Source organism: Mesoplodon densirostris, chromosome 10, assembly GCF_025265405.1.
Source record: "Mesoplodon densirostris isolate mMesDen1 chromosome 10, mMesDen1 primary haplotype, whole genome shotgun sequence".
Lineage (NCBI taxonomy): Eukaryota > Metazoa > Chordata > Mammalia > Artiodactyla > Ziphiidae > Mesoplodon > Mesoplodon densirostris.
Window position 1 is genome coordinate 104,327,482 of NC_082670.1, and position 19,786 is coordinate 104,347,267.

The 19,786-nt window shown below is 43.3% G+C and overlaps 1 protein-coding gene and 1 non-coding gene across 2 annotated transcripts in view; both read left to right on the forward strand.

Moving 5' to 3' along the window:
- The window catches only part of ATG7 (autophagy related 7), a 240,623-nt gene that overhangs the window by 137,613 nt on the left and 83,224 nt on the right, over nucleotides 1-19,786 (forward strand). The gene's annotated exons all lie outside the window — the stretch shown is intronic.
- On the forward strand, nucleotides 18,549-18,622 carry TRNAK-UUU (transfer RNA lysine (anticodon UUU)). Its single transcript has one exon. It is a non-coding gene; the product is annotated as a tRNA-Lys (tRNA).

A 19,786-nucleotide genomic window follows, 5' to 3' on the forward strand; every position in this document is an offset into this window, starting at 1 on the left:
CGTCCACACAAAAATCTGCACATGAGTGCTTAGGGGAGTTGTATACTATAATCTTCCAAACTGGAAGCAACCAAGGTGTCCTTCAATAGGTGAATGGATTAAAAAAAAAAAAAAAAGCAGTGTTGCATTCATACAATGGGATATCATTCGGCAGTAAAAAGAGATGAACTATCAAATGACAGAAAGATAGGGAGGAAATTTAAATGCATATTGCTAAGAGAAAGGGTTCAGTCTGAGAAGGCTGCATATTGTATAATTCCAATTATTTGATATTCTGGAAAAGGCAAAACTACAGAAATAGTAAAAAGATCAGTGGTTGCCAGGGGCTCAGGAGGAGGAAGGAAGGGATGAATAGGTGGAGCTAAGGAGGGTTTTGCGGCATATTCTGTATGACACGGTAATGATGGGTACATGTCAAAACCCAGAGAGCTGGAAAACACAAAGAGTGAACCCTAATGTAAATTATGGACTTTAGTTAACAATAATAATGTATCACGATGGTTTCATCAGTTGTAACAAATATACTGCACTAATGCAAGATGTTACTTAGGAAACTGAGGGTCGAGGAGAGAAAACTAATTTCTCTAATTGGAACTCTAATTTCTGCTCAATTTTTTGTAAATCTAAAGCTTCTGTAAATTAATAGTCTATTAATTTAAAAAAATAAAGTACAAACAATATGGCAAACACTCATGTTTCTACCATGCAGTACTGACATTTGTATTATTTGCTTCAACTTTTTCTTTTAAGTAAAAGAAACAAAATATTATAGGTGAAACACCCCCCCTTGACATCCCTCACCCTCCCCAGAGGAAACCACTATTACTAGTACATGTCCTTGCTTTCATATTTTTATATTGAATAAATTGCATTATTTTTCAGGTGTTTAAAAACAATACATAAGTGGCATAAACTAAAACAGTGTTTTGCAACTACTTGCAGCATTCATTCAACCTGATGCTTTAAAGATCTGTCCATGTTGCTAAATATAGATTTAATGCTTTTATCTTTTATAAAAATCTTTTTTAACTGTAATATCATATTCTGTTGTATATATGTTACTTTATGTTATTTTTCCATTTCTCTATTGATGGATGTTTAGATTATTTCTGATTTTATGTTATTACTGCCAATGCTGCAATAATTTTTTTGACATAAATAAAATGAATGAGAAGGTGAAACCCATAAGAAGTCCCACTAGACATCAAGCAAATGATATGATAGGGATAAGACAAGGGGCATTTTGAAAAGCAGATTCATTCATGCTAATCTGATCTACTGGAATCCTGGGGTGTTAACCCTTGAGGAATAGAGAACCAGTTAACTAGCTTTTGTGTAAATAATCAATTAACTAGTTACATAGGCTTGAGATCCATAATAAGGACCATTTTAAAAGTTGAGTCACGTTAGGGTTGAAAATTTGTTAGGACTGGGGGACTGAGGTTTATAGAGTCAAGTAGAGGAGATGAACATTTTTCTAGAACACAGATACTGCAGATATTAGTGTTCAGACCCATTCTCTTTAGTATTTTTTATGCACAGTAACATCTCCAAGTTACCAACAGTATTCCACAATTCACCAGCATTCACCAAGCATCTGCTATGTGCCAGTTGCCAACCTAAGGGAGAACCAGTTCTTGTCTGCTGAAAGTGTCTAATCTCCTGGGCTCCAGTGCCAGTCCAGCGGGGTACAGGTCCACTTACTGCTGAACTGAGCAATCTGTTAAAACCCAGAAAAGATACTGAAAACAAACAGCTGTTAATTCTTACCAAGCATGACTGTCTACAGCTCTGTAGATAATCTAAAAGAGAGCCGCGCTCAAATTGGAAGGTTCATTGTACAGTTAAAGGAGGGGTGGTCAGTTTGATGTTGAGCGGGCTGAGGGTTCTCTGAATTCCCAGGAGCAGAGAACGAACGGAGTCATGGGCCTTCTTACCATGTGGCCTGAGCACTGAATGTCCTTGAAGTGTAGAAAGTCCTGCCCACAACGTTTATTAACTTTTTTTCTTTTAATATTTATTTTTATTTATTTATTTGGTTGCACTGGGTCTTAGTCATGGCAGCCGGGCTCCTTAGTTGCAGCTTGCGGGCTCCTTAGTTGTGGCATGCATGTGGGATCGAGTTCCCTGACCAGAGATCGAACCTGTGGCCCCTGCATTGGGAGCACGGAGTCTTATCCACTGTGCCATGAGGGAAGTCCCTATTAACTTTTTTTCCACCTAGAAAGAAGCCAAAAAGTTTCTGAGTAATTCTCAGAATAATCCAGAATCATCTTCACAAAAGATAATACCAGAAAGCTCAGAGGGATAAAAAGGTACGCTTGCTAAAAAGAGTATTTCCCAGCCTCTGCTGGCCCTTTGAGCCAACAAAAGCAAGACCTCAGTCACTGTTTAATAAGTGAGAGAGAACAGCTAGAAATGGGTGGAGAAGTAGGCAGAAGGAGGCTATTTAAAAGACCCTAAAGTGCTGCAGCTGTTTTGGCTAATTTTTCTCATCTCAGAGATGTTCCAAGCTCTTTGTCTTCTATGTGAGGCGAATTCATTTGGCTCTCTCATGAGTCATTCTGCCCACAAATAATCTCTCTTGGAGTAGCCCTTATGAAAATAGACAATTCACATTGCATTGTGTGAATTGGCAACTGTGTGTCCCTTCCCTGGGTGGGCTGTGCTGCGTCTGCTCTGCCTGCATCCACACATGTCAGGGCTGCTAAGGTCTGAGCACACCCTCAGTGTGCCTGCCGAGTGACAGGGGAGTACAGAGGGAGACGTCTGGACTCTGAAGCTGAGGCAGGCTGCAGACAGTGGGCCCCCACCCACTGACGGCTCCCTCCTAAAGGTTTCTAGATTTCATAGATGTAACCTTTGCCACAGGGTTTTATGAGAATTATCTATGAAAAAGTAGACAACATCAGAGGAAATTCTGGGTCAATAAATGTTACTAACATTTCAGCCTGGATCTTGCCAAATTTAGCTTTTCCTTCTTAGTATTTTCTTCACTATCTGGCCAGCAGATCTGACCAACCAGCATTCTTATTTAAAATTTCCCTAGAGAGACACTGAGCTCTTGAAAGTAGAGACTAGAGGGATATATGTTGTTTCTGCTGCCTAGCAAAATCTCCTCGTCCCTAATGATTACCTTGATTTTACTCTGAGAGACCACCCTGGACCTTTGCTCTCATCCCATGTGCTTTTCTGGTGCAGTTGGCTCCACCCTTGGCTCAGGGTTGGAGCATGTAATTGCGGCCCAAGACATTCAACACTTCTTATTTCCCTGGTCATAATGATTACCCAGTCATAACCAGTGGGATCCAATGAGACTTTGGCTAGGAGGCTGGGACAGGACTCGGGGCTTTGCCAGTGTGAGGTCTAGCCCGGCACGGCCTTCTAGCGCTTATGAGTGGAGAGGCAGTTTGCGCATGGACACCATGCATGGAAGAGAGCTGAGTCTAGCTGAGGAGGGAGAGGGTGTGGACAGTCATGGCCTTATCCTCTAAGCCCTAAACCAAGCTACCCTGAAGGCACCATTATCCTGGTCTTTCTCAGCCTGTGAGCCAGGTCCCCTTTTGGCTCGAGTAAAGCTCAGTTGAGTTTCCTATCGCTTGCAACCAGGAGTTCTAACTCATTCACTCAGCCCCAGCATCTAGCAGAGTGCCTAGCATGTAGAGGAAGTCCAGTATGTGTTTATTGCATAAATTTTCATTCAGTTGAACAGCTGTTTATTGAACACTTATGAGGAACAAAGTCTTGTTCTGGATCTTATAGGGCTGCACTGTCCGATACGGCAGCTGCTAGCCACATGTGGCTCTTTAACTGTACATTTAAATTGGTGAAAAATAAATTTTAAAAAACTTCAGTTTCTAAGTCACACCACCCACATCTCAAGTGCTCAATAGCCACAGGTGGCTGGTGGCCTCCATATTGGACAATACAGATATAGAACATTTCCATCATTGCAGAAAGTTCTGGAGGACAGCGCTACTGCAGAAAATACAGACATGCGCAGGACTCAGAACATGCCTCCAAGAAGCTATGGTTTTTGCAGTTGTTTGCATTCAAATTATAACCATAGAAAGCATCACATACAGAATGATAGTCTGACTTAGTGAAAAGACTCATTTATAAAAGGCCAGCTTTATTTTTCCCATGTATAATTATTCACATATAAATTCTGACAAAGTAGTTTAATGAAAAAAGTCACTACATAGAGCCACTCATTATACAAAGTGTGGTTCACTTAAATGTACTTTCATGCAAGAGGAACTAGCATTTACTGGGCCTGGAAACTGAAGATGTGTGTAATAGAATGCCGTGTTGATTTTTGGAGCCTTTTCAAGAAATAAGTCATTGGTTTAATTTTAAGTCATTGGACCTTCACTCGAGTAGTAAAGTCCTAAAATTTCTCGGAGAGCTTGTTCCTTCTGTCTCGTGATGATGGCGAGTCTGAAGCGGTGAGAGCAGAGGCATCTGTCTCTGGCAGGCGCTCCTGGGCATGCTGGTGCTCCTCTTCTGCCCTGTTGTGGCCCGCATCCGGCCCTCTGCTGTCCCCCTCCTTCACTGCAGGGTGTCTGAAGCATACTCAGACCTGTGATGTACTCATTCTGGAGAGGAGGAAAGCCTCCCCACCGTGCCCTCCTCCCGGGGCGTCTAGTTCTCCCGACAGCCCTGAGAGAAGCTGACCGTGAGGCTGTCAGCGTGAGAGTTTCTGCCCTCGCCAGGGGCCATCGTCAGCATCTCAGGTTAGCCCACGCTGGCCAGACTGCATTTCAGCCTTGTCCCCTCCGTTCCCGACTGAAGGCTCTCACCCTCACCACACTGGTTACTCACAGTCCCAGAGCATCTCTGTCCTTTGGCTCACACTGAGTCCCTAACCAGCTCCCCCACCTCCAGGTACTAATTTCTCCTCAAGACTTGGCTCAAATACCTGTTGTTATGATGGTCTTTCAAGCCATCCAAGCCAGGAATTCTGATCCCTCCTTTAAGCCTTAACATCATGGTCTGTGCTACTGGTTTTTTGGTAACAGTTTTATTGAGATGTAATTCACCCTTTTAAAATGTACAAGTCAATGTGTTTGTTTTTTTTTTTAATGTATTCACAGGTAGCAACCATCACTATCATCTGTTTAGAACATTTTCATAATCCCAGAAAGAAACCTTCAGGCCTCATTCTCCAAGCTCCACCTCTCTCCCCAAGCCCTAAGCAATGACTAATCTACTTTCTGTCTCTGTAGATTCGCCTATTCTGGACATTTCATATAAATGAAATCCTATAATATGTAATCTCTTGTGACTGACTTCTACTTAGCATAGTATTTTTAAGGTTCATCCATGTTGTAGCATGAATGAGTACTTCATTCCTTTTTAAGGCCAAGTTACATTCCATTGTATAGCTACACCACATTTTGTTGATCCATTTATTAGTCATTGGGCATTTGGGTGGTTTCTACTTTTTGGCTATTATGAACAATGATGCTGTGAACATTGGTGTACAAGTTGTTGTGTAAATATACATTTTCTGTTCTTTTGGGTATATACTTAGGAGTGGAATTGCTGAGTCATATGGTAACTGTGTTTTGTACCATTCTTTTGGCAACAAATATTCCAATGTTTAAATCCCATGGTACTTAGTTTATCGCTACTACTTGGCTTGGCTTCCTTAGGAGACCTAAACCCTTGGGAGTAGGAAAAAAAAAGCCCACTTTTCTTTTTACTCCACCCAGTACCCACCACCATGTCTACTCAACAAGAAACACAACTGCTATTTGGATGTGAAAATGTAATGCAAAGAGGTAGAGACTTGTAAAGTTCTCTTCCTTGTTTAACCCTGATTTTTGTCACCTTTTTCTGTTTGTGCTGCATCTGCTCTCTTTTCTAAAAGTGTCTGGCCTCTCTGAGGCCTTGGTAGTGGAGGGGGACCGATCTGCAAATGCAGGTAATTAGTGTACAGCTCCCACAGGTCTGAGCGTCCCGAGGGGGATATACTTTGGGAGCACAAAGGAGGGTCAGCTTCCACCGTGTCTCCTTCCGGACAACACTGTGCAGTGCTCTGTGCTGTGGAGACAGGTCAGCTGTGGGGCATTAGTGGACCTCTACCGGCAGGGCTTCACAGGGTCATTGCTCATTCATCACCAATAATTAAAATGTTTAAGGACACAGTAAAAGCCATTAGGAGGAAAAGACGTCTTCCTGCTTTTTCTCCCTTGATCAGACCCTAAGAAGACAGCTTAAACAAAGGAGAGGAATGATGCCAGGTTTATAAAATGGAGGCCCTGCAGCTGTCTTTGGGTCCACCTTGAGGTGAGATCAGAAGGTTTTTTTTTTTTTCCCAAACTCTTGCTGGCAGGAAGAACTGTACTCAGCGGCATTGTCATAACCGGTTCTTTTCTCAGTTGGTAAATCACTGGGCATGATAAGCAGCTGCTTTGAAGTGAGCGGCGTAGCACCTCTGTTTGATTCTCCGGCAGCAGATGGTAGCTGTGGGTGATGACGGACAGGAGATAGAGGGCTGTGCTTCCCAGGATGAAAGGGAAATTTCAAGTGAGAGAGAACTGGGGTCTCTTGTTGGGGTATAATTGGTCTTTCATGAGCTGTTATCAAGGGTTCTCCCAGTACCTAGAAGAATTGTTCTTCCCAGGTTAATCAATGCTAAATGAATTAAAGGATTTACATTCTTCTCTTCTGAATGGGGGGAAATCAGCATTCTAGTAGATACAATAAGAACTTCACACTGTGTAGCGTTTAATAGGCACGGAGTAATAACTATACTGGTTCAGGGGTGACGGGTAGATTTCATTTCATGCCCCTCTTATCAGTTGCTCTCAGCTACTTAGAGGGTTGTGTTGGGAAGGATTTTTGAGGCCAGTTTCAGGGTCAGCAAGAAACATGGTCATATAAGCGAGGGAAGACAGTCTCTTGTCATGACGCCTAAGATACTAAGAATGGCATATTGTGTTGAATATTTGTCCTAGACCTTGAGCTCTGTGAAGACAAGGACAGTGTCTTAATAGCATATCCTCAGGACCCAGCACGTTGCCTGTATGTAGTAATTAACCATTAAGTATACATTGGTTGAATGAGTGACTTGATTTCCTAGTTTTAGAATGAGCGCATGATTCTAAGTAAATGACACACACTAAAGGCCATAACAGTAAATGAATTTTTGCAACAGAGTGTTTCCCAGAGAACTTTGATTTTTTTGGAGCTATTGCCTTGATATTTTCAAAAAAGCCCTCTGTTTTGCTACGACAAAATAATATATTTCAAGAATTTCAACTTAAACTGGCTACTCTAAGTAAATTTCTTCATTTTCTATTTCAGTGGTCTAGAGAAGAATCTTGGCATCTTAGAACACAGGCCTGGAAGTCAGATTTGGGTTTTACTTACAGCCCAACCGTTAACCTACTATGTGACCTTAAGATAGTCACTTCTCCTCTCTGGGTCTCACTGTCCTCTATAAAATGAGACAGTTGAAGTCAGTGAGCTCTTTGATTCTGTGAATCGGGATGGAGGATGAAAAAGGAAACTGGTTTCAACTATATAATCTGCCTTCAGCCTAGCTGATAGCTTCTCTGATTCCAGATTCAGTTTCTGTCCAAGGAGCAGTGATCCTGGGATAAGGTAGGAGAGTGACATTTTTAATGATGACCACAGCAGTAGAACATCAACATAATGAAAGCCTTTTTTGGTATCTTTGCAGAATGTTCCATGAGATTTGCCCTATATTGCAAGATGATTGTGGTACATGTAATGTATAAAGACATAATGTATCACCTCAAACACATGTCTTGGCTGACATTCAGCATCAAGAATCTGACAACTATGTTTTAATATTTATATACATTCTGCCTGATTCCAGAAAAAGATTTAAGATAGTTACAGTCAAAACCATAGACATAATTAAATCTAAAAACCCTTAGAATGAGATTAAAAGGACAAGAGCGAAGTTTTGTGTTGTTTTTATTTATTTTATTCTATTTTATTTTTGGCTGCGCTGGGTCTTTGTTGTGGTGAGCGGGGGCTACTCTTCGTTGCAGTACGTAGGCTTCTCATTGCGGTGGCTTCTCGTTGTGGAGCACGGGCTCTAGGTGCGCGGGCTTCAGTAGTTGTGGCACTCGGGCTTTAGAGTGCAGGCTCAGTAGTTGTGGCACACCGGCTTAGTTGCTCCGCACCATGTGGCATCTTCCTGGATCAGGGCTCGGACCCGTGTCCCCTGCATTGGTAGGCGGATTCTTTTTTTTTTTTTTTTTTTGCGTGGTACGCGGGCCTCTCATTGTTGTGGCCTCTCCCGTTGCGGAGCACAGGGAGCCCAGTAGGCGTATTCTTAACTACTGTGCCATCAGGGAAGCCCAGTTTTGTGTTTTTAAAGTCATTATCTTAGGAAACTTAAACTAAGGAAAGCTTCCAATATTGAATGTGAAGTGTAACTCCATGGCTCCTGGACCACCTAGTTTTAGTTGTCTGATAACAGCCAGGGTGATTGGCTTTGGGGGAAGAAAAGAAAATGCAGGCAAAATGCGTCAGCCTGCCAGGCCTCCTCTCATAGCCTGTTACCAAGGCAGGAGCCATCAGTTAATAATGAAACACTGAATTGCAAACAAGAGTGACAACATAGGCCAAGCCTTATTTAATCAATAATGGCTATTTTACTAGTTGTGTGGTAGACCTTAACCAGGCCACACATAATAATAGTAGCTGTTGCTTACTTTTTTGGTGCTTATGTGCTAGACACTGTTCTAAGCACTTTATCTGCATTAATATATCAAATCCTTACAACGGCTCTGTGAGTTAGGAACTCTGAGGCTTGTGGTCTTAACCACTGCACCGTGGTGCCTCTCCCATGTCTGAAGTCACGCAGAGATTTAACTTACCACCAGTTACACAGCTCAGCTCCCCGGCTCCGAGCCATCGCAGGACAGGATGTCTCACTTAAAGCGGCAGTTACTGATTAAAAATGCGGCAGCTGCAGCGCTGCCAAACCGAGTGGATCAGTTCTTTGCTTACTGAGTTAAGCAGTTCTTTTTGCATTGCTTTCAGGTGGCATGCTGAACATTAAAGGAACAGTGTAAGCTCTATCTAAGCATTCTCTCACACATCTCTTTCACACATCTTGGTGTGGCTGCATCATACATCAGCCGCCCACCCTCTTGTCCTCGGGTATCATTCATCTATATACATCACAAGTGCTCATCAGCCAGCTCATTCAGGGAAGGTTGCTGCCTGGGGAACCGTGTTGAGAAGGGGTCTCAGGCCTGGTTCAGACGTGATGAGAGAGGTTCATGGCTTAGCAGTAACATCTGCCATGGGCAAGCACGAGTGCGTGTCTTTGCCAGCCATGGTCTAGTTCAAGATCAGGGCTTCCCTCTGCACTGAATGGCTTCACATAATTCATTAATTCATTCTACAAAAATCTAATGAATTCTCTCTTTGTACAAGACAAACAATAGAAAGATGAATACGTCAAAGTCTTTCCAAAAATATTATTCTAGCTACAAACATAAATTTTAACAAATCACTTCCATACAGTGAGGTAATAATTATTCTTATAAAGTGCTGTAATAAGGGCAGACAGGCATCACAGAGATGGTGCCAGTGAGTCCAGACCCTGGTTCAGTCCTTGTGTATGGAGCCAATGAGGGAGTATGTTTTGATAGCCACCTGGCATGACCAGCGTCCCCAATTTTTTTTGGCAACTGTCATATTCACAGTACATACAGCACCACCATTCGTAAGCTATCTCTTTGGGTCTTGATGCAGTTACACACCCAGGAAGAGAGGATGAAAGGAATTTATCATGATTAGTCAGTATTTTTCAAGTTTGGCTATGAGGAAGATCTTCAGGGAAGATGAAGCCAGGGATCTAGGGAGTCAGTCCCGGGCAGGTGGAGTCGGATGCGAAAAGGGAAGGTCAGAAATGCCAGAGATTAGCCAGCACCGGTGTTTCCACCAAGGCCTGTTCTCTGTCCATTAGGAAATATGTTCTCTCCAGACCCATGAGAAGCACAGGGAGCAGTGACTGGGCTCAGAAATGGCATCACTGGGCTGAAAAGCCCCAAATAAAGTCACTTTGGAGCTAACCTTTGATTTCAGAGAGAGCGTTGCCCTAAGCGTGTTTAGGATTTCCACAGAATATTTTCTGAAGAGAAGTCAAAGGCTTTCACTTTTCCCTTCTCCCTGCCTTGTGAAGACAGGCATCCAAAATCCCCGTCTGCAGGTGAGGAAATCAAATCTGTGGTCTGAGATCCCACAGTGAATTGAACAAAGACTCACAAGAAAGTGTTTAATCTCTCTTACCCCACATTTGCTCTTCAATTTAATGCTTCGAATGAGGAGAATTCTCCTCAGTGGTTTTAAGAAAATAATAAAGCTTTATACTACATTTAATCACCAAGAAACAAAACATTTCTACCAAGGGGACACTTTGGAAATCATCTCATCCGGTGCTCTTGTTCTAAGATGTGGAATCTGAATCCAAGAGACCGCTCCAGATAACTTGAGGGGTCCAGGTGTTAAACCTACTCAGCTCTCATGGTTTCCTTTTCTAACTAGAAATGCCTCCAGGAACGGCTTAAGAGTCTCTGCTCATCCTTCTAGGAACTCACTTTAAGACATCTGCTGGGGCCCTGGAAGGTCCCCCTGCCCTCAGTCTGCATCTGAGACTAGGGCCTTCCCTTTGCCATTGCTAAGGGCCCTCCTGGCTCCCCGTCCCCCGCCCCTGTCGACTTCTGCCCATTTATGAGACTCTCACCATCTCCCTAACAACCACTGACTTCAGTTTGCAGCAGAAAATTCAGACTTTGCAGTTCAAAGGGACTCAGACTGCCGACCAAAAGCAGAAAAGGCCTCCTTTTAAGGTGTTATATACCAATTCGGCTGTCCTTATCTGCTTCTGGATGGGCCAGCTTGCACTGAAGCATCTCTTTCTGCCCCTTTTGTAATGTTGCAAGAAATAGACAGTGTCTCCAATAATTGGATGCTTCCCTAAGTCCCCTAAACCTTCAGCCTTGTTAAACCAATTGCTTAACCACCTTGTAACAGCAATTGTGGGGAAATTTTTCCACCCCGGGTGGAGTATTTCTCATCCTTTTCTGCATTTAGACTTGGTCGCCTTCAACTCTCCATTGCTGGTACCATTTCTAAATTATTCAGAACGCTTTTGGTTTCAAGTGACACACACCTAACTTGAATTATCAGAGGCAAATGGAAATAATGGAGCCTTGAACACAATTAAAAGAAAGGTAGATCAAGCAAACCTTGGGAAAGGCTGCAGTTTAGGAGGAACAGGTGTTCTCCCCTGGAGACAGGCTTCTTCCACAAGGCAGGAAGCATGGCTGCTGGCAGCGCCTCCTAATTCATGGCTTCATTCACCTGACGTGGACTGGCCCACGACCCAGATTCAAAACTCAGGGCCCAGCTTGCGTCTCTTGCTTATTTTGGGGTCAGTCAAGTTGGGCCAGAGAGGCAGGGTCTGTAAAGGAACATGGTTGGCACGAGGGGAAGGAGCAGTTCCCATTAGAAGGTATTTGCCGTTTCCAGGAGACAGGAGGTGCTGGGCAAACAGAGCTAAAGGTGTCTGCTGCAAACCTGAGTCCATCAGGAGAAGGATGATTAAGTGATTTAAGTAGCAAGAGGCATAATATGCTTTTGAAAAATAAAACATATTCAAGAAAGCTTCCCTAACCGGCTTTCCCTTCATTGCCCTGTTCTGATTGATTAACTCTGCACTCCCTTGTTACAGCAGGATCTGGTGCCCACGGGAGGCTGGATGCTGCACATTTCTGCTCCCACAAGTTGAGGCATACGCTTTCCAAGAGTCATTCGTGTTTCTTGCCAGACCTGGGAATGCCAGATGGACTTACTGTTGTAATTATACCATTTAAGTAAATATCTCCCAAGTGAAAAAATGCAAAAAGAAAGTTATTTCTATGAAAATCAAGTTTAGTTCAGGAAGATTCGATGATAGTAGCTAGAAGCAATGGCTCTTCTGCAGTGGGGAGAGGGCTTTTACCTTTCATTCCAGGATAGGTTCTGCAGTCTGATCCCCTATATACACATTTTAGCTCACCAGTAACTAGCTTTGTAACCCTGGGCAAGAGGTGGAATCTTCCTGAGACGTAGCCCCTTTACTGTAAAAAGGAAATAATAACAACTTTGTTGGGGAATTCTGAGCATTAAATAAGATGATGTATTTACAGCACTTAACACAGTTCCTGGCACATAGTAGGCACTCAAAAATGGGACAACTGTCATCATCATCATCATCATAATTAACAATCGCAATTTGAAGTGAGACATATATATTTATACTGTTTCACACCGCTCATGTTAAATGGTATAAGAGGGTGTCATTTCCATTAAAGAATTTAATAAATGTATTTCTTTTTTATAATTAATTAATTAACTTATTTAGTTATTTGTGGCTGCGTTGGGTCTTTGTTGCTGCACGCGGGCTTTCTCTAGTTGTGGCGAGCGGGGGCCGCTCTCTGTTGTGGTGCGCAGGCTTCTCATTGCGGTGGCTTCTCTTGTTGTGGCTCACGGGCTCTAGGTGCGCGGGCTTCAGAAGTTGTGGTGCTCAGGCTTATTTGCTCCGTGGCATGTGGCATCTTCCGGGACCAGGGATTGAACCCCATCCCTTGCACTGGAAGGTGGATTCTCAACCATTGGACTGCCAGGGATGTCCCAAATGTATTTCTTTTAATAACAGAAGTAATTGTCTGACCATAGAGATAAATCATTTTTTATCAAATCAATTTCTGAAAACCTAAATAATTTTTTTAATGTAAAAGCCTACCTCTGATTCACTTTGCTGTACAGCAGAAACTAACACAACATTGTAAATCAACTATACTCCAACAAAAAGTTTTAAAAAATAAATTAAAAAAAAGTAAAAGGCTGTCTCCATGAAAACATGGTTTACTAGGATGAGTCTGTAGTACATCCTCCATCCCTAGTATGTTTGGCTTTTGTAAAAGTTAGAAAGCCAAGGATATGAAGCAAGGGAGATTTGGAAAGTCTCCAGGTAGTTTTAAGGAGCCTCTAAGTGCATAAGAACCCGGGCTGGCTCTATTCATAGCTTTGCTTTCTGGACCAGTATTCTAGAAGTTGCTACATTCTTTTCATTTGTGTCTTTCACAGAAGGCAGTAAAATTTAGTTCTAATTACATTTAGGGCATCTGGATTCTAGTCAGCATTTCTGGCTCCGTTTTAGAACCTAAAGTCTGCGGCTTATTCCTAATGTGGAAAATAGAATAATCCCCCAGGCCTGAGAAGAAGAACTCCAACATTCAGGCTGCCGTTACTATAGTGAGACGCTGCTTCAGACATCACAAGACTTGTTATACAAGGAAACATGATTACAGTGGATTAGAGAAACTTGCCAGGGCCTTGAAGGATTTATTACTTTTTGAATTCTGAATGAGACATAAATGTGCTTTTCCCCTTTTAATTTTGGACCCCGTACGGAGAAGGTGAAAAAATTCTTCAGCAAATTTTAGAATGCTTAGCTCCTAGAGCTCAGTTGGGTGTTGTGTCCAAGTCATATTGCAAAGGGCATGAATACTTGCTTGGCGGAGACGCAGAACAGTCACTCCTTTCTCTCTGCACTGCCAAGATAGTTACTGCCCTGTCTCCCAGTGGGAGAAAAATGTAGCTCCCTGGGGAGTCTTCTGGAAGGCAGCATGGTGTAATGGAAAAAGCAATGTACTCAGAGGCATGAGGCCTGGATTGCAGCTTCCACACTTAAAAGCTCTATGATTTTTCAACAGGTTACACTCTCTGAGCCTTTGTGTCCTTTTATGAAATATAGGGATGGTAATTCCCATCTCAGAGGGTGGCTCTAAGGTTTAAAGTAAGTTAAATATCATGTATAGAAACTCAAATATTAGTTGCATTACCATCAAAATGGTACCTGTAGCACACTCATATGAGTTCATAGATCTCAGAATTTTGCTAATGTCCCAAAAGGAGGGACTTTTAAAAAATAAAGATGGTCTCTCACCTTATCTATTCTGCAGATTCTTTGGTTTCTCTGGATGCTATAGAGATAGCATAGGGTAGTAGTTACGAACAACTGAGGAATCAGAAAGACCTGAGTTTAAATTCACTACTTACTAGCTATGAAGCCTTGAACAATTTACCTAACTTCTGTTATCCCCATTTCCTCATCTGTGTATTTTTATTTGTATATAAAAATAGTTCCTCAAGCATTCTTTATCCCTTTACGCTGTTTTATTTTCTAAATGGCATTTATCACTATCTGAAATTTCTGTTTATTTTCTGTCTCCCACTCCAGCCCTCACTCAGATACAATCCCCATAAGGGCAAAGACTTCATAATGTCTTGTTTACCATTTTATATGTATTGCCAAAGATAGTGACTGGTACATTACTGTTATTTATTCTTTTCGCCTTTGACTTCTGTTTTTAAAAAGTTCCCCTCCCAGTGTCATGACTAAATGTATATACAGTAGCTGAGTTAGAAACCGGGCAGAGTTGTTTTCTGTTTGGAAATACCTGTGTTCTTACAGTCGAGTTTCTATTTCCTGAAGGTGCTTACTCAGCCTTGGATGGCACAGTTTGACTTGTGACATCAGAAGATTGACAGGCAGGAGTCTGACTCAGGGATTCAGCTAGAAAAGAACATGACTTTCAGCCCGGCTCGCCCTTTGAGGGATGGCTGGACAGGACTCAAAAAGGTCTTGGATTTCAATTTATCTAGGAAGGTATTTAGCGAATTATTTTTAACCGTCTGGATTTGGTACAGATCACCCGAGGAATCTGCAGCCTCTGCATAAGTGAGGAATGAGAGTGGAAGGACAGAGGGGAGCTGAGGGGAGAACAGACTTCCTTGCTGCTTCCCGGGGTACCTGGCTGGCATCTTTCTCCAGGGCCTGGACCACACTTGCCCCGCTCTCCACCCCAGACCCCCCAGGGCATCCACTTTGACTTTTATCTACTCAGCGCCTTGGAAACCACTAAGATTCCAAGGTTTTCCACAGTCACCCAGAGGTAGGCACTGCAGACAGATAAATGTTCGGGCTCTGAGTGTCACATCATTCATTAGCCCTCTCCCTATGAAGAGGTGGCATTCACGGCGACGAACTGTGTCATGGAGAAAACTGAGCCCCGAGAAGAGGAACTCTGGACTCTCCTACCTCATTCTTTCAAGACCTATGAACTGGTTCTTCTAAACTCCTGTTGGGCTAAGATGGGCTTAGGGGGTGGGGTGGGGATGCTTCCTGAACCCCCAGGGGGTGTGTACAAAAGGTCGCATGTGTGTGTTTTATGGGGGAAGGATTTGTGTCATTAAATTCTCAAGAGATATCTTTGGTCTAAAATAGGTTTGGGACCCCTGCCTTAAGTGGACCTAATATATTTTTATAGTGTTTGCAAACTCTGCAGCTTTGCCCCCTGGCACTCAAAGCTCTGTGTGGGTGGGCTGAGGATGGAAATGCAGAAGCAGTGCACAGCTGCCCAGTCTTGTTGGGCTTTTGCATTATGGCTCGCTCATCTCTTACTGAGTTTGCTGTTGGCATGAACAATGAAGTCAGGCGCATTGGAAACCAAGTCGTGACTTGTCGGCAGAGGGCCCAGTTGAAGAAGGTAGTAGGAGATTCTATGAACAAGGTGTCTCTGGATTCAGCTTCTAGGATAAGGCGGAGCCACACCACCAACAAGCCTATCTGTTAGTGTGGAGTTTCTCCCTTCAGTCACAAAACACTCCCCGGCTGTTCCCACACTCTTGGACGAGGAACCGTGATACATTTGACCGTCTCGCCCGTGGAAGTGCTGCCTGAGAGCTGCGTTTCCACCTCCAGGAGCACCGACACCCCTCTTCTCCGGCCCCATTCACAGCAGCCTGAGCAGAGTTCTGAGGGACCTTCAGGGGTTGTGCACTTGTGTTAGTCCACGTGCTTTAACTACCACGAAAGAGCTTCTGCCTTGTTCTTAGAGCGACATTCTGTTAACTGTACGATCTGGAAATTCCTGGCAAGTGAGAAGCCACTGCTTGGCGTGAGGATGTCTTTGTGTCTTCGTAGTGTGTTGTGCAGTCTACTTCGTCTTCTGCAGGAGTGTGGCAGCTTCTGTGTACAGGGTGTTTACCACATGCCAGGTTCTGTGCAGAGCACTCTATGAAATTTTTCTTATTTTGATCCTTATCCTGAGATAAATGACAGTCTTCCCACTTTCAAGATGAGGAAGCTGTGGTTCGGAGAGGTATCGTGAGTGATCAGGTCTAAAATACAAGTATAGGATCTGTGGCAAGGGGGCACCCAACAAGCTACCAGCAGATATGGAGCAGTGGCCTTCCCTGAAGCGGAGCTCTGTGAGTAGATCGGATTTAGGGTGGGGAGAGAACTTAGGATGGAGGAGCTGAGACCCAGAGTCTGAGAAGGCCACAGGCATTTAGTACCCTCTCCCCATATTACTCTGACTCAGTCTTTGTCCTTTAAGATGCAGCTAATCCCCTAGACCAGAGTTCTTCTCAAGTCATCGGCATGGGATTGGTTTTCAGTGCTTTTTGAGTTAGGATTGTAGACTCTTGCCTTCTACTCCAGTCTGGCTTTTCTCTACCAGAGTCCGCATGGCCATTTCCCATTGACGACCACAGGCCCCAGTAAGTCCTGCCTTCAGTCTCTGTCCCCTCCAGTCTCCCCTCCACAAAGGTTACCAGGCCTTGGGTGGCACACACAGTTACTCAGGGACTTCCAGAGACTCAGTTTGGCTTCAGGATCAGGTCAGCCCCTCACAGGGCAGTCGCAGACGCCCTTACAGTCCGGCTCCAGCCTACCTCCCACCCTGGACCTCCCACGCTTCCCAGCGCCCCTTTGCTCTTGTTTTTGCCACCTGGCAAACGCATACTCATCCTTTCTGAAGGGTCCCTTCTCACATCTGTCACCCTGGATCATAATTATTCATTAGCCTCCTGAGAATGAGAACTATGTCTTAACCATCTCTGTATCCTCAGTACCTAGCATAATACCTGACACATATTTGGTGCTTACTAAGAACATTTTTGAAACAATGAGTGAATGTGTTTGATGGGAGGTGAAGATGAAGGATCAGGAATAGAATAGAAGAGTAGAGAATAGAAGTTCTCCTTCTGTCCACAGTGGCCTCACAGTGCCCTTGTCTCATTTATATTCCATTTGTATTTGGTTAAATGGAATTGCTGGCTCAAGAAATGCTGGTGGGGACTTGCCTGGTGGTGCAGTGGTTAAGAATCTGCCTGCCAATGCAGGGGACACGGGTTCGAGCCCTGGTCTGGGAAGATCCCACATGTCGCGGAGCAGCTAAACCTATGCGCCACAACTACTGAGCCTGCGAGCCACAACTAGTGAAGCCCATGCTCCGCAACAAGAGAAGCCACCGCAATGAGAAGCCCGCGCACCACAACGAAGAGTAGCCCCCGCTCGCCGCAACTAGAGAAAGCCCGCGCGCAGTAATGAAGACCCAACGCAGCCAAAAATAAATAAATAAATAAAAGAATTTTAAAAAAAGAAAGAAAGAAGGAAATGCTGGTGGTTCCCCAGCATCTCACATGTTCTACTCTAACTTTTTTTAAAGAGAACTCAGAAAAGTGCTTCACAGGCTGCCTTTTTAGATAAGTCCTTTAGGATTAAACTCTACAAGATTACTTCCTGTATCAGTCACACTCTCTTGGTTGAAAGTTCGACACTAATTCAAAGAGATTTAAGCAAACATGGGGATTTATTTGTTCAAGTAACTGAAAAATTCACGGATACTTCTAGCCTTAGGCACTACTAGATCCCAGTTTTCAAAAAATGTCAATAGTGACCTTTCTGCCTTCTTTCCTTCGCCTGGCTGTTTTCTGCATTGCTTTGTTCTGAGGCAGGCTGTCTCCTCATGAGAGCAAGTTGGCACTGGGAGCCCCGGGCTTAGCGACTCCCATGGAAAGGGAGCCTTGTTCCCAGTGGCGCTGGCTCGTGTCCTGCTTTACTGGTCACTGATGGCTCGGGCACGTGGTGGGGCAGGGGGTAACTCTCACTGGTCAGATCTGGGATATGTTCCCATCACCAGTGGTACATGGGGTGAATGACCCACCTAAATCACATGCCCTGAGAGTCAGGGAGAAATTGGTAAGAAATTAGAAAACTGGTATGATTTTCACAGGGATAAAGATGCCGCAGTCTGAGTAGGCAGAGTGATAGCTGTCCACTACAGTTACTTTTCCTTTTTTTGTTGTTGCTAATATTTCTCTTATTTCCAAGAGCTAAATGGTATGATGGACCCCAAGCAGGTGGCCTTGTCTTCTTTTTTTTTTTTTGTAAATATCTGTCCCCCAGGATTATTAAAAATAGCCAGTTCACTGCTTTCTTTGACTGACTTTTCACCCTAGACTTTGTGATGGGTCCAGCAGCTCCAGTGTTTGTGTCGGAGCCTTGGAATGCCAAGTGGAGTGATGTGAACACAAGAGTTTTTCATGATGACTTGCGTTTCTTGATAAGATCAAGGAATCCCAGTGTTTTTTAAATTGGAATCCTGCCATGAGTTCTCTGATACTATATAGATTTAAAGTAAATACTGTTTGGGAGTTCCCTTGGCAGTCCAGTGGTGAGGACTTGGCACTTTTACTGCCATGGCCCTGGGTTCAAACCCTGGTCAGGGAGCTAAGGTCCCGCAAGCTGCGGCACAGCAAATAAATAAATAAATAAATAAATTAAAAAAGTAATAATAGTAAATAAAATAAATAAATAAAGTAAATACTGTTCTCAGGAACATACTTTCCTATTACTTTCTTTTGGCTGTTAACCAACGATTTCTCATATTCAGTGACTTTCTGATTGATACTCAGCTCTGATTGCTACATGTCACTGTGATCAAGCCATAAAATAGGAATATTTGCAGATCCTGCTTATGTGGGGAATAATAACAAAACACCATAGCAGTTTGGGCCATGTTTTGTGTCTTCCAATTGATAACTTGTTTTTTTCCTGCCACCCTTCATGTACTTGTTTCCTGGCATGCTTTCTACCCCAATTTGGTTGCCACCTATTTAGTGTATTTTGAGCTTCTACCATCTACCCAAATGGAAATTTTAAGTTTTTGAGTCCCTACTTTCTGTTAAGTACATCCGTAGGACTTTTTTTTTTTGCAAATAATCCCATTTATTTCTCATAGCAACCCTTTGTGGGATGGGTATCAATATCACTACATAAAAGATGTGAAAATTAAGGTTGAGAAGACAAATAATTTGCCAAATGTCTTAGAACTGGTAGAAGATCTTGGAATTCAGTTCTGAGTCTGGTAACCTTCAAAGTTAGTTCTCCACAAATTAGGCTAGGAGTGCTAACATACTGGAAAAATAGAAGATCCAATTTCTTACCTGAAGTGGAAGGAGTAAGACTAACACATTTGAAACAATGAGAGTACATTTAAGATAGGATCATTGCTAAGTGCTGTGTGATACAGTGTAGTTTATGGTGCTGTTCAAGGTCAGAAAATGGTGAATTCTGCCTCCAGTTCCCACTCTCCTTCTATCTGAACCTGACTGGCATATATGTATAAATTTAAATCGAGACTTTGTTTTAAATATAAACTTGGCCCCGGTTTCACAGTGTGCTAATCAGCTGTTCTGTGCTGTGAATTTAGACATTTGTGTCTCCTCGCACTTCTTTTGAACCCAGAAATATTGGTGAGCCCTAAATACGTTTACGTGTGTTCACGCTCATGTCCACTGCCTTTTCGGTCCTATGAACTCCTTGATAAGCACAGGTCCCAGTTATGAGCCCTTCATTATACATCTGATACGGCAAGACAGTGGCCAAGGCTAG